Raw genomic sequence first — 15,270 nt, 5'->3', positions numbered from 1 at the left:
GGAGTCCACTAATTGCTCGGGCAGATACTGCTGGACAGTGGCAGTCAGCGCACCTAATTTTGTGCCGACCTGGAAATGATTCTTCAGTGCTCCTTGGTGTAAAAGAGGTGCGCTTCCTAATGACTTTTGGAGGGTCTAAGTTACAAAGGCGAATCTGCACAGAGCGTGTAAATGTGCGGCTTCAAATCCGGCTCGACGACTCCGCAATAACCGGGGAGGCATTAACGATTCAAGAAATACGCACCATCACAAGCCCATCACTCGACCGACCATTTCACATCGGCTCGACGAACAGGGTTACAACGCCGCTGACAGCCTTCAACCAAATACGTGGCAACCGGACGAAATCAGTGTCATCATAGGATCAGACGCAATTGGAAGGTCACGACCGGCAAAATCGACCGCGTAAGCGAAATGCTAACAGCGATAAAGACCATGTTTGGCTGGATGGTACAAGGCCCATTGTCGTCTAACAGCATCTAGTGCCCGTCAAGCGCACTGTTTGCCTTGAGCCGCGATCGTTCTGCAACACACACAGAAATATCTTCAATGTGGTTTTTGGTTCCATCGGGAAAGATAAAGCGCTTTCACGAACTACAAACAAGCTCGACGTATGTAACTGCGCGGTAGTAAACACGGACGACAAGAAGATACAAGGACAAGCGCAGACTATCAACTGAAGGTTTATTTTTCACAAACCACATATATATGACTGAAACAGAAACAGAAAACACGAAAATCTACAAAAAATGATGACTTAGCACTTAACAATCGACAAAACGTGAACGTTTGACAAAAGCAGATTCAAGGACCATGTGCGCCACTTGCTAGATACCGTAGCTCTTTATCTAAAAGAGCTAACGACGGTTTGCTGACGCAGTGTTCTGGTTCCCGTGCCATTTTTTCCGCTTCGACGATCATACGGGTATGATCGTCTTTGTGCCTGAACATTACGACCGTGCTTTCGAACCGCGCAAGGCAGCCACACCTACTGACGTGCTGAGCTAAAAAACCCTCATTGCCAGTGCGCACATTGCGTGCGTGCTCGCGCAGGCGCTCATTTAGGCATCTCCCAGTCTGCCCGATGTAACACGCACCACAAGATAGCGGAATTCTATAAACTACATTCATGTCACATCTGACATCTGCGCTTGTCCTTGTATCTTCTTGTCGTCCGTGTTTACTACCGCGCAGTTACATACGTCGATCATGAATCACCAACTCGCCCAATCGTCCACCTTGATTAGTTACAAACAAGCACCGCGATCTATTTGTATGGGAGCAAGGTATCTCTACAGGAAAGAAGTGCCACCAACTTAACTGCGCAGTCTCTGGTGGCTGGAACTTGGAAGAGACCGAGACGCTCGGCAAGCAGGTCGATGTTCATCCCTGCCGTGCGCGTCATCATCATCAGCGCCAGCGTGTTGGTGACGCCAGACTTAAACAACTTGTCTCAGACCAGCCACTTTTTGGGCGACCACAACGACAAACACCGAATCTTCGTAATTCTGCACGCCGAGCACGTCAGCCTAACGCACGTAAAGAACAACCTCCGACTAATCAGCATGGGTTCTAGAGACGGCAAGGGGTGCGACAGCTGCGAATCAATGGGCGTAGTGCACAGGCACTCCCGGTTGATTGATATGTGGGGTTTAACGTCCCAAAACCACCATATGATCATGAGAGATGCAATAGTGGAGGGCTCGGAAAATTTCGACCACCAGGGGTTCTTTAACGTGTGCCCAAATCTGAGCACACTGGCCTACAGCATTTTCGCGTCCATCAAAAATGCAGCCGCCGTATTTGGGATTCTATCCCACGACCTGCGGGTTAGCGGTCGTGTAACTTAGCCACTATAGATCACCGCGGCAGGGCAGGCACTCCCGGCAAGTGCATCTTAACAAAAACTGTGCCCTCAGTAGGTGCGATTATTCTTGCCCCCCCCCCCGGATGATGCTGAATAATAATCCAAATCAGAGAAACTTGGAGTGGTGAATCCTTCATCGATGCGTGCAAGTCATCTTAGCCCCCCCCCCCCCCCCCTGAGAGGATGTTGCAGAATATTCCCTTGGAGCTGGCCAGACTGTCGAAGCGGATGAAGTGGGGACAGGTACGCGCTAGGAAAAGGACAGTTTGGGCTCTATGACGAATGAACAGACAGTCTCCAATTAACGTCTGCGGACAGGTTATTTCGTAACAGTGCCCTCTCTTGCGCGGCCCCAGAATCAATCGAAGGTTTCTGGAACGTTTTCAGCGATATTCACTTAATTGTGGTTAGGTTTTGCTTTTAATGCTTAACATAAGATTTTGGACATTGTTTCTTGATTTTAACCTGGCTCGCATCAGTGCAAGCCTTTTATTTATGGTTAGTATTAGCGCTTTAGTGCCAGCCTGATCATGACACAAGGTATGCACAGATGAACGATGTTCCAGGCTACTAAAGTGATCCGCAATTAAAAATATCATCTTTACAAAAAACTCAACCATATAAATTTTGTTATTTCATTATGGCATCGCGGCACCTTAGGAAATTTCAATCAATCTAATAATCAATCAATCAATCAATCAATATTTCAAACTGCATTTCGATCACGCCCGCAAAGACCACAATCACATATTTCAACCTTGTACACACTCATGTGTACGCAAACGCAACAACCACAGCGACTCAGTGAGTCCAAGGGCCCACGTCTATACAAAGGGGACGAATGGATTCCTGTGAAGAGGGAACCACTCCTTCGATAATTTATCGCGCTTAATAAATGTGTTTCTTACGTTCTCGCTACACGTAACGAATAGAGTGACGTTCACCACAGCAACAAAACAATTCTCGGCGTAGGACAAGCGTTTGCAGAAACGTATTTGTCATCACAATGAGTTAATTCAAGATGAAACGTGCGAGAAAAGTTGCTACTTTAGTATATAATAAGTGGACTTAGGCTTCTTCTTTTGGCGAATGCCTTGTACAGTCTTCAAGTGGTTATCCAGATTTTTGTTTTTGCTTATTCACCTATTCTCTGCATGCCTAGTTAATCTAGTGATCATCACAGTCACCAATGCACGCTTCATTGTAAACTAATAGCGTTATTGCAGAGGATTTTGAGTAGTTCAGCATATAAGCACATGCAGCGTTCTCTCTCTTTCATCTCTTCTATTCCCCTCCCATTTGCAGGGCAGCAAACCGGCTGATTGTACACTAGTTAACTTCCCTGCCGTTCTTTTCTTTCTATTTTTCTTCCTTTTTTCCCATCGCAGCGGCCGAAGGCTCAGAGCACCCTCCCCCAACCTAGTAAGTAATGAGGCAACTTATTAAGTAATGGGGCGAATTTCGAAGCCCCACCTTCTACGTTACAAGAGACATGGGAAACGGCCACACCTTACGACCATCCTCTCCCGGGCACATGCCCATGGTTGAGTGTTGGAGTCAAATATGCGTTGGGGGAATCAACGAGTAACTTTAATGACGCGCTGGCACATGTGCCTTCGATTGAACGGAGACTGTCATGGAGAGAGAGTTAGAGAGAGAAAAAACAGTTATTAAGAGTCCGGCGATGATAAATCGGGGCGGGCTTGAACACCGGCCTAGGCATCGGCCACGAGCCCTTGGGCTCGGGCGGCTTCCTCGGCGCGCTGCATGGCACATAGTTGTCCTAATGCGGAGCTGAGCAAAGCCGCCTCCCAGCACACCCTGCGGTTCGAGGCTGTCATGGACACAATGTAAAAAAAAGTAGCGATGAGCTTTCGTTCATAGTCGCACATAACATGGCTGTACGAACGCTTCAGCATGTTTTAACTCTCCTGAGCATTTGAGGGACGTTTTAAAATTGTAATTAGAAACATTTTGAACAATGAGAGTATTCATTAGGTTTGCGCTTGCTTTGGCCTCCTTTTGTGATAAGTATTTGTTTGTTTGCTTGGTAGCACGTGGTAACCCTTCTTCAAAGCCACATTGGGCATTGCAAAAGAAGAAAAGAAATTATCAAGAACGTTCAGAGTAAACTAAACCGTGAAGAAGGAGCGTCGTGTTACGACATCGTGCATTTCGAAGTTTCTGGGAAAAAGTGGTTTAGGCAGCTTTGCGCCAGAGCTGTTTATACACCAAATTTTAAAAAAATCTCTCCCAGAAGGTCGAAACCGCTTTTATTTTAGTCTAAGTAGGTTTCATGATTGCGATGTTCTGGGAGCTTACCTAATTGCTTATTTTTCTTCTTTTCAAAGAATCACTCTACTTCATCAAACGTTTTTCCTTGCCTAGACAATTCTGAGATTGAGGCAGCAGACTTAGTCACTGAAGGACTCAGTTGAGTACATAACAGTTTTCTTTGTTTTTGTTCAGTAAGCTTTATCAGCCTGCTTCGAAAAAAAATCTAGAATGATGAAACAGAAGTTTCGTGGATGTCAATTTAATTCAATTTACGGAGAAAATTACCAGCGAAAGCGAACTCTTGGCATGCGGAATATAAGTGTAGTCTGGTTGTAATTAGTCGTTTGTTATTTTATTTTGCTTGGACATGCAGTTCTTCTTTATTCGTGTAACCTAGCGAATTCTGTGCAACGCACAAACTGAGATAACTGACCCTGGAAACGTCAAGTACTTTTACCACTGAGCTGATAATATAAATATTTCGCAGTACCAATAACTTGTTCACTAAAGATTACATGTGACAAGCAGGCCATTATTGATCGCTTGAAAGCTACGGCTCACCGAATTTCAGCTTACATAGAAAGACAATTGTACAGCAGAATGGTGTGATCACAAAGTATTAATCAGGACCCCCAATCACAAAAATAACACACCGTAAAATTTTTCCTCAGGATGTATAACCAAGATTCAGTAATTATACTCACTGAATGGTTGAGTGATATAGTGACGGTAACCATCCATGAAAATTTTACGGCGCCCATGAAAAAAATCAACGGTGACGGAAAAGGACCCCTTAGATAAGTGGTTTCTCGATTCTACCTAATTTTGCTAACATGTATATGAAAATTGTGTGAAAAATTTATCTACCACCCATGCATAGTTTTTTTTCAACTGTGGCAGAATTTCGCGCTTGTATATAAACTTAACCTAATACACTGAAGTTGCCTCGAAATGCTTTCATATATTTTCATATATTTTTCATTGCCTCAAAGCCTTATTGAGGCTGTCATTATCAAGCGTTGTATACACAGTTTTGAACGCAATTCATAAGGTTCAGTGTTTTTGTCAGAAAAGAGTATAAGGCAAGCCAAAATATATCAACTTATTTAGACGTATTTGTGGCGTGGCAACCACATTTTTTTATTGAAGTAATTTTATTGAACTGGGTTTCATGAATCCATGTCAATGAATTGACTGCGACGGCAACTGTGACACCGGCCGTAAAAAAACCCGTCGAGGGTCTCCATAAATATACAACAAAAATGAAAAAAATAATAAAATATACATTAAGAGAGTATAAAATTGTCCTGTATGAAACAGTAATTTACATAACGGGATGGCAAACCTCAATCATACGCTAAAATAGCCCCTGGGATTTTTAAACTGGAGATAGAGGGACGTCACAGCCAGGCCTTACAATTGTCTGTGTGATACAGCGTCTTAATGAATCGACCATACACCATCCGGTCTCCTTATTTATACAACTGATTTACCCATGGCAACACAAAAAAGCAACAATCGATTAATGTGCTTGTCGAATTTTTTTCACGTGGCGCATACCATTCGTTCTGCCACACTGCAAACCTTTCTATTTCATTTAACTCCCGAAATCTGGGTAGTGTTTTGACAAGTTAGATGGTTGTCTCGTTTTCTGTTGCGACAAGCTATATCATGTAACGTTTTTGAGGATGGAGAACCAGACCCACAATCAAGTGACTACATGAAGATATTCCAGCAGCCCAGAACACTCCAGTAGTCTGCTAGTCGGTAGAGCTTTTTTGCCATGCATTGACGTACACATCGCAGCACATTTCTCTAGAATGCCTAAAAAAGTGTGAATGACGCCAAGTAATTATATAGCATTATGCGTTGAGAGGCAGCTTACCTTCAAACAATTTTCATTATGTTCATGCAGTGACCTGTAATACAAGTTTCAAACTTGGAGTATTCTTTTTTGTAACATTCGGTGCTTATTGCTGTCAGCACAATTAAGTCACTAAGACGAACTACATTTATTTGCAGTAGAGATGATCTTCATTCTATATATTGCAGAGTGATCATAAAATTAAGAAATGTATCGTGTGTTAGTTGTATTTCTTGTGCCCCAGTTTACCATACACTACTTCATACCTGAATGCCAGCGCCGCACACACACGAAGTTGCAACTACATGGTCTCGGGCGACAAGAAAAACATGCTTCTGGTAACTATAACATAACTCCTTTGTACAGAACAGAGCTTTGTTTATAGTCAGTGAAGCATCGCAGATCACTTGAAACGGCGAAAAGAACACGAAATTTTTAACTGAACAAGTGCTCATATTGCATAATTGTTTTTATGGATGGCTAGCTTTTCAAGTATCTTGCGCCAGTCATTCTTGCCATCAAATTGAAACGCAAGCTAGCATATATTTTTAAAAGCCAGGGTTCTGACGCAAACCAGGAAGACCATTATTTCGTTTTTTTTACAGCTGTGTACTTCAGCGATGATGAAGCTACGCTGTACGTTGTCAGTCTCAAGCACTCTCCATTTGCTACCATAACTCCCGTTCTTCTTCGTGCCACCCCGGAAGCTTCCAAAGCAATTAGCAGTTCACCGCCGTTATTTTAGTGCACAGGGCTGCTCGCTACTGGCTCCTCCCTGTCAGCTCACTTGAGCGTGTTTGCTTGCTCACCCTATACACGCATTAGCTGCGTACTTCCCGTACAGGCGTGTCACTGCGCCTAACGAACTCGCCAGCGTTGGCTCCTAAATTGTTTCCGGGCAAATGTTACGGAAAGATGCGTCATAATGAAAAAAAAGTGTGTGCCGCCGTCCTGAGTATACGATGCCGAAACATGTCGCCGAAGTGAGAATGTGAGACTGTGGGAGGAGCCAAAAAGACCAAAAATTTTAAAGCCAGACATTTTACACTCACTCTTTCCCATGATCAGCCCCTGGAAGTTCGTGCGCTGTTGTAACTTGACTCGCGCTCTGAATGTTACTGTTCAGTAACTCCTGGAAAATTTATTGTCGTATGGTCGTTAAGCTTAGAATGAACAACTTAGTTTTCCACACTTGTTACCACCTCCTAGTGTTGTGTGTAAGGAACCTGTTGACGTTCATTCACATGACTTCAAACTGTAGCGGAATGAACGAAAAGAAAAGCTATTTTTCTCACACCTGTAGCAAAGCTATTGCAACATTTTTATTTACAGATAGAAACTTGTATTTTTAGTGTTTAATTTTTTTATGGTTCACTACTAACCAGTTCTATTAAGAAAAAGACCCCAGCAATAACCCTTCAGAGAAATCCTGCTGCCCTAAATATATAGTAATTACCTGTGATTGTGTGTACATTGCACAACAAACATAAAAGTAAAGAGATTCCAGAATAATTTGAGAATAGAAAAAGTTCTTCACAATTTAGAGTAGTTGATACTCTACTATGGGAGTTCATGAAGCCGTCCCATGGGTCTCACAGTTATGGACAACGTTGTACGGTCAGTACAGAAATTTGTCTGGCTGGGTAATATTATAGCGATAAGCTGCCTCCGCAGCCATCTTTTGCCCATGTTTCTATTTTCTGAACTGGCCTGACATTTACAGACACGTTAAGACTCTTCTTTAGTGGGTGGCTGACGCCAAAGCTGGCGCTTTTTGCTTATTCTCTGCCTCTTTCCCGTCTTCCTCTGCATTGTTGTTTAAGACGTTATTGAGTTACCACTCACCAGTTCATCTATCAATGTATCCAGGTGTTGTTCGGATATGCCAAAATTCTAAGAACTACTTTGCTTTTGGTAAAGCTGGCCCTCCGTTTTGAGACCCGTTCAACCTCCTGTTCAGGGGTAAATGACCAGCCGACTTCTAAACTTGTGCTTTCTGGTGGTTGTCTGCCTAACAAAAGCCATCGTCGCTGTCATTTTTGTGAATGTGGTGTTTTCTACATTTGTTCCATGGTCTGTGCACATACACGCTCAGCAGGTTCCCAGTTGGCTGGTTGATGTATCCAGGTGTCGTGTGGATGTGCCAAGAGTGAACTAATTGTTTTTTGGTGTCGTTACCTTCCGTTTCATTTACCCGGTTGGCGTCAAAGTTGATGCAGTGGTTCTTGTCTTGTAATGTTCGGTAGATCTTTCGTGATGCACTGATTCTAGGTGCGTCATTTTGGTGTTCGCCTTTCGCTTCCGGAATGTTTTCCGACAATGATTAGAATACACACAGGAAAACTTACGATGGGAGCGTAAGTAAGGCCTGTCAATTATTTAGAAGATGCACGTCAAAACACGCGATACTTGCCTTATAGTTAACACTTTAGACGACAGAAACACCACAGCCACTGACCCTTTGTCACTGGGAAAAAGTCAAGCAGTTCGATTGCCGCGAATGAGGAAATCAAAATAAATCACGGAAAGTCAAATGCACTTTTTTTTTGCGAGGATAAGTTGCTGGCAGTGGCTTTTTTTGTCGACAAAAATGTAAACTGAGGCGAGTATGGTTTGCTTTGACGTGAATGTTCTAAATTATTGATAATTCTTACATACGTACACATGAGAACGTTTTATATGCGTATTTTATTCATTGTCGAGCTATTCTGACATGTAAGTTTGACTTGACAGTTGCTTTAGTTGTATATACACCATGAAAAAATGTACATCTGTAAAAAAAGAATACAACAAGATGCCATGGTCCCAGCAGACTCACTAAGTTGATAAAGCAAGTAATTTCGATTTTTTGTATGACTCGGTGGCATTAGTCAGCTGCAGGAATATATGTTGTGAAAAGAAAAGAACTGTAAAGGAAGGCACAGTAAAAATTATAAGTAACAAAGAGTATGATATGTAGCAAACCTTAAGCTGCAGTGCACTCACTAATTTGTTCTATACGTATTATGCAGAAAACATCAGGCCTCTTTGTGACAGGATTATTGACATTCATATTACAAACTGATAGAAATATACCAATTATGCAGGGCTTCAAATAAACGAAGCGGAAACTGTATCACGAGAATTTAGAGCTCCTATGGGGCTCAGTATGTCGCGCAAGGATGAAGAGGCTTGCTATAAAACACTTGCCTATAAAGTCAACAGCACCGAAGATGAAATGCTTGGCTATAAGCAAGAAAAATGGCAGGGAAAGACAAAATAAAAAGTAAATAACGCAGTGAAAGCCATCAAAGTGCGTATGTGAGTTTGTCTAAGTTGTGCCTATTTTCTCGTGCAACTTCATCCCATGTTAAGCGATCACCAAGTAGCAAGGAAGTTTGTTGACGAACTAGCTTCACCATCTCTGCCCCTCTTCACGCCTTCTTTAGTGTAATACATGTCATGCTATAATTAAAAAAAATAAAAAATAAGGTAAATAGGACAAGCAGAAACAAATCTCCATTAAGGAAGTTCTGGCTTTCTTCGAGTGCCTGTGCTGGAAACGCTGAAACGTGAAGCTACAATAAGCGAGTGCCGTCTAATGATCGACCACTCGTGAGTGAAATATGATGGCCTCGTCGTTACGAAATACACCACAGCTTCACATTTCGACTACGGCACGTGCCACAAACGATCGCTGCGCCACTTTCTACGTAGCATGATCGATGATCAGCTCTTGCGTGAGTTCTCTTGCATTTTTCTGCTAAGGTAGGAACAAGCGGAGAAAATGTCGAGTTTAGATATGTTTATAGATTGGGAATGTCGCGTAATATTTTTGGTGTCAGCTTCAGCAAATATGGCCTTGCGTACAAATCACGTTCCAGGGGTCACCCTCATGAAATTTATTGTCACCTGAATGCACACTGCTTAAAAGACGAACACTAGTCCTTCATCCCAAGTGTTCGTCTTTTAAGCAGTGTGCAATAAGGTGACAATGAATAGCTACCGACTCGCCCAAGCAAGTACCCTTAAAACTCATGAAGTTCGCTTAAAAATTTGAGTTAAAAAAGATACAATTTTGAAGTATTTACGATACTTGCATGTACGCATAAGTATCTCTGTACACAGGAAATAGCGATTAGGATGGTTTAATTTATTTCGCCTCCATGTCTCTCCTTCCGTTTTTTTTAATATCTTGCCCTCTCAGTCATTTTAAAAGAAATGAAAACTATATGAAACCTGGTTCGGTAAACGAGTCCTCACACGCCATGCAGCAATTGATACATTTTACATAATGCCATTCCCGCTAGATAACTTGCGAGTCGGAGCCAATGTTTGTGCTACAAAACCACCTAAAAAAACGCCAGGCCTGCGTAGATAGCCAGCTTAAGTATATCGAAAGCTAGAAAAGCAGTCTTTCCGGAGCATTTTAAACACTTTTTAGGGAACTGCTAGAAGCACAATCTCAGTTTCATGACCTCCTATAGGCATGCGGGGTAGACATGCTGCTGCTGCTGTGCATGCTGTCGTATAAAATTGCCTCTCGTTCCTTCTCTCCTTATGTATTCTTTTCCTCCTTCCCAGTGTAGGGCAGCAAACCGGGTGTAACCTGGTTACATTCCCTGCCTTTCCTTTGCTTTTCACTCTCTTTTTCTCAGGGTACCAACTACGCCAGATTTAATCAAAATTTTTGTGTAGTAGAGACGACTTCACAATGCCCTTCTTTGTCATTCTCCGGACAAGCGTGGTACCCGCTACATACTGGCAAGGCATTTCGGGCAATTTCGGTGCTGTGACTGACGACGATGAATGATTATGCGTTAGTCTTATGTAATGGCTTGGTGCATTCATCCATTCATTACGCAATTTGTGACACTTGGTTGTTTCTTGTCTCTTTTAATACACTTTATTTCTCATAAAAGCAATTTATTTCTCAATATAAAGCCTGCAGAGGGTAAATTTGCAATGAAAATTCAAACACTGGCGTGGTTCAATAGTAGAATAACGGACTGGCAAGTAGGTGGCTTCTGTTCGAACCAGTGGCAACTCTAGTGGCGGCAGCGAAGATCTACGTACGGTGCTGAAACTAACCCTTGTTGTGATATCATAACAGCTTTCGCTGTCAAATTTTAAATGCACCACTGCGTTGATATCAAGACTGAGAAATTGGTCACGGCAAACCTCATCGGTGTGCTGGGAACAATGAAACTTGTAGGCTTGAAGCTATGAGTCTTGATTTTTGGCTCTCACGATGCAGCATAGAAAATGCACTGGCATGATGAGCACACACAACATGATCTAATTAAATCTACGGTGAAAGAGCTCTCTCGCTATACTGCAATGATTTTAGGGTTGAAGCCACCCATCTAATTTTTCGTTCTTCCATTCTTCCGTCTATCATTTTGTCTATCCGTCTCTGCGTCCATCCATACGCCCTCCGTCAGTGCGTGCGTCAATCTATCCATCTGTCCGTCCGTTTGTTTGTGCGTTCGTTCGTTCGTTCGTTCAGCTCTCCTTCCCTACATCCACCAGTCCATCCGTTCGTTTTTCTGTTCGTCTGCCCATCCTATATACTACTCGGGGACTTCAACATGGATATTATGGACCTTAGAAACTGGCTTCGGCCACTCTTCTCACTTTGTGGAGATGCGTAGGTTTTTCTTTTTTTTTTTGCTTCACTCTTACCCTCTCCTCTACCCCCTCTCAGGAGAGTACACGTTGGTTTTCTGCGTAACGGACTCCCTCGAAATTCAGCTTGATCACAAACACTCACCCGCCTTTTAAAACGACGCGAAGAAAAAAAAAACGAGAAATTAGCGTAAGCTCTGCGTGTGTGGTGAGTCACGACTCGCACGAATGCTTCGACAAGGCACGCTCGCCACGTGAGCCTGTCTACATAACGGCAACAGCGATGGCGGGATCGTTCGCTACGTTGAGTGAATGGCGCGTTGGCCATTGCACACCTGCTCACTTTGTTACAGCTGAGTCCCCTCGAAAGGTCCTAATACAGTGGCGTCGTCCGGAAATCGGCCTTACAAAAACAAGAAAATAATATAAGTAAGACGGAAGTCGCCCTCTCCTCAGTGTTTTTTTCCACCAGGAAGCATTCCCAATAAGCAGTACTTAGGTTTCTGCGTATTGTGTATGTGTTTTTCCGTGAGCCTGCTAGAAGCTCTTAATAAAAAGGGTGAAATGTGGTGAAGCTCTTTGTTCAGTGCGCTGTATAAGCAGTCATTAAAGAGAGAGAGAGAGAGAGAAAACAAAGAGCAAACTAGGATTGAGAACTGTTTTCTCCGGCACGTAATAGTCACATCAGAAAGATAAGATGTGAAACTAAACATCCAATATGCTAAACAGCATGCAGAGTCAGTTTTGGTAGAAATTTAGCAGCGGCCGCGTGACGTGATTGCACCATACCGCCACGGACACGCACGCATAGGTGCGCTACGAAGATTCATGGCTCGACAGGTTAGCCACTAACCATAAAAAGCACGCAGGGCATGGAGGACGCCTCCACCTTTCGCCTTGTTCACGGAGTGTGACTATGCGACCAGCAACAGTGCGGCTTCTGCGTGACAGCGCGCACGCGTACACGGAGAACAAAAACTACAAGTGTAATGCAAAAAAGTATACAAAAAAAAGTTAGAGCAGCAGAAAGTGAGACGCAAAGAAAGCAAGCGAGTTGCCATACTTTTGGGCCTCCGTGCAACTCTGTGTCAGTCAGCGCTGGCTGACTTAGTCGGGGTGGTTTTTATAGCCTCATTACTCTAACGCTTCTAGGTGCGTGCGTATGGGGTCGTATACATGATAGACAGTTTAACCCATATACGTGAGCATTTCTTCACTCCAGCTCCAAGAGTCCTTACGCATTTTTGATGGCTGTTCTCAACACCTCACTCGGCTCCCCAGAGCCGCTCCCCCCAGTTTCACCGGTGATTCACTGCCCATACTTTCCTAATTACGTCTAACCTCTTTTCCGAGCTTTCTCCGGTGTATAGCATTACCGAACGTGAAGGAAAGTGTATTTTTCTGTTGCGTCGCAGTTTATACAGTAACTTCAGTTTCATAGTTGCGGCAGTATGGCGTGTTATGGTCCCTCAAAAAAAAGAGAGCATCTACCACCGTCATTCTTATCACCCTGCATTCTTGCACAACGCAACGCGTAAGCGAAAAATGCAGGGCAACGTACCCCTTCCCTCCTCTCTCTCAAGAGTTTGCGGAAAGAGAACTTCTCAAGAACACAATATTCCCGTTTTACCTCAGAGCATAGTATCCGAACAGATGGTCTAGCACGTACTAGCACGTGCAACCTACGCAGTCACCTGCTTGACTAGAAGCGGCGTACACTAACATAGCACGCGAAAATTCGCATTCTAGCAGAAATTGAAATTCCGCCGCCTTTTAGGCAATTTTTTCCAAGGATTTGTCTGTTTCCCATTCTTTTCATCTCCTTACTTCTCTCTGTACTCGTTTTTCACAAATCATTGTTATTACAGGCTCTGCTGGACAAATCGGACAAATTGCGGACAAATCGCGGACAAATCGCGGACAAAAATGCTGGACAAATCGCGTGTTCTGGTAGTGAAGCAGAAGAGAAAGAGGGTGTAGAGAGCGCGTCCCGGTTCAAGATTCATGAGAGTTATCCTTTATTTTCTCGACAGGCATGTTATGGGGAGCTTAAACAGCTTCGCTGTTAAGAGAAAACTAATCTGCGAATATGAGAGCCACACTGCTGCAAGCTTTATCCCAAAATGTGAGTGAACACAACCACGACTGGACGCGTGTGAGTGATACACTGCGACGGTATGAACATCATGCACTTTGCAACGTGGAAAAGTGTTGGTACTGGTGTCAGGCGCATTCACAGGCACGCCCCATCCGCACCATGGCGCAGATGGTATTACTACGTCCTGATTCTGCATAGCTAATCTGGTGAATAAACCCAATTAAAAGCTCTATAAATATACATACATACATACATATATATATATATATATATATATATATAATCAGGAAGATAAACAAAAACGGCCGGCCTTCGCGGAAGGCGCAGCACAGTTTGTACCAATGAAAGCTGGAAAAGTATCCTCTCTTTCTAGAGCGTTTTTTAACCATAATTTGGGTAACTGTTACAAGAACACCTGCAGTGTACCCGCTGCGCCATAAATCATCATAATTTTTCAGCAATGGAGAAGACTTTACCCAGTGTTTGGCGAAGCGTCGTGCCCGCTGCACAGATGCAATAAATTTTGTGCAATTTTTTTTGTGCTGTGGCTGGTCACGATAAAGAATTATGGCTCAGTCTTTTGTAATGGGTTGGAGCATTTGACGACCCACTTGTTACAGAATTCGCGTTGTGTCCCACGTCGTTGTTTCTTTGCCGTTGTAAAACGCATTATTTTTCATAAAAATGAAAAATGAAATGAAGCGAAGATTCAATCACCAGTGTGGAAAAGGAGGAATGACAGGGAGGTTATCAGCATGGCTCATATGTAGAATACTGGGCTTGCACGCAGATGACCTGGGTTTGAATCTCGTTGTTATATTGATATTATTATTTACTTTTTTGTTATTTTGTGCACTAGTGGTTACGGACACCGGTGGTGGCGGCCGTGATCGGCAACTACGGCGCACGTGACCATTGTTGTGATCTCATAACAGCTTTGACTGTGAAAAACAAAAGAGCAGTGAACCACGCGAAGACAGCGCATGCCGATAGTGCACGTGTTCCAACCAGAATTTGATGCGTTGTCTTCGGGAATACTTATGACTAAGCGCTTCTGAGTTCATAATTCGTGATCTATAACAGCGCATTCCAGTTATAACGTTAACAAATCTATGAAATGCTCAGGCAGAATTCATCGTTAGTTTGAAGAGTAACTGCCTGAATGAGCAAAACTGTAGTGAAGCACTTTTTTACGGCTTTCCAAATCTTCGTAAAAAATTAGAAGCAAAGTTTTTTCCCTTGTTTCTTTGCGCTCTTAAAAGCATCTCAAAAAACGAGCACTATAAGTGGTTCGTTGTCACCACTGGCAGGCCATGCCGTCCGACGAGGCATAACAGACTAAAAACGCAGCACGCTCTCCTGACGCAACCTAAGAAAAAGAGATCGATTTTGTCACAGGCGCAGCGAGAAGTAACAAACGAGCTGCCCGTTGTATTTCAGAACAAGAGGTGAAAAAGGCTCGAGAGGTATTTTGCGTACTCCGACACTATACACAAAAATACCCACAAGGAAAAAAAACAGACACAAATAGAAGCAGTCTGGTCGTGTTTATACGTC

This window comes from Rhipicephalus microplus, chromosome 3 (assembly GCF_043290135.1).
Source record: "Rhipicephalus microplus isolate Deutch F79 chromosome 3, USDA_Rmic, whole genome shotgun sequence".
Lineage (NCBI taxonomy): Eukaryota > Metazoa > Arthropoda > Arachnida > Ixodida > Ixodidae > Rhipicephalus > Rhipicephalus microplus.
This window is presented reverse-complemented; position numbering follows the sequence as displayed.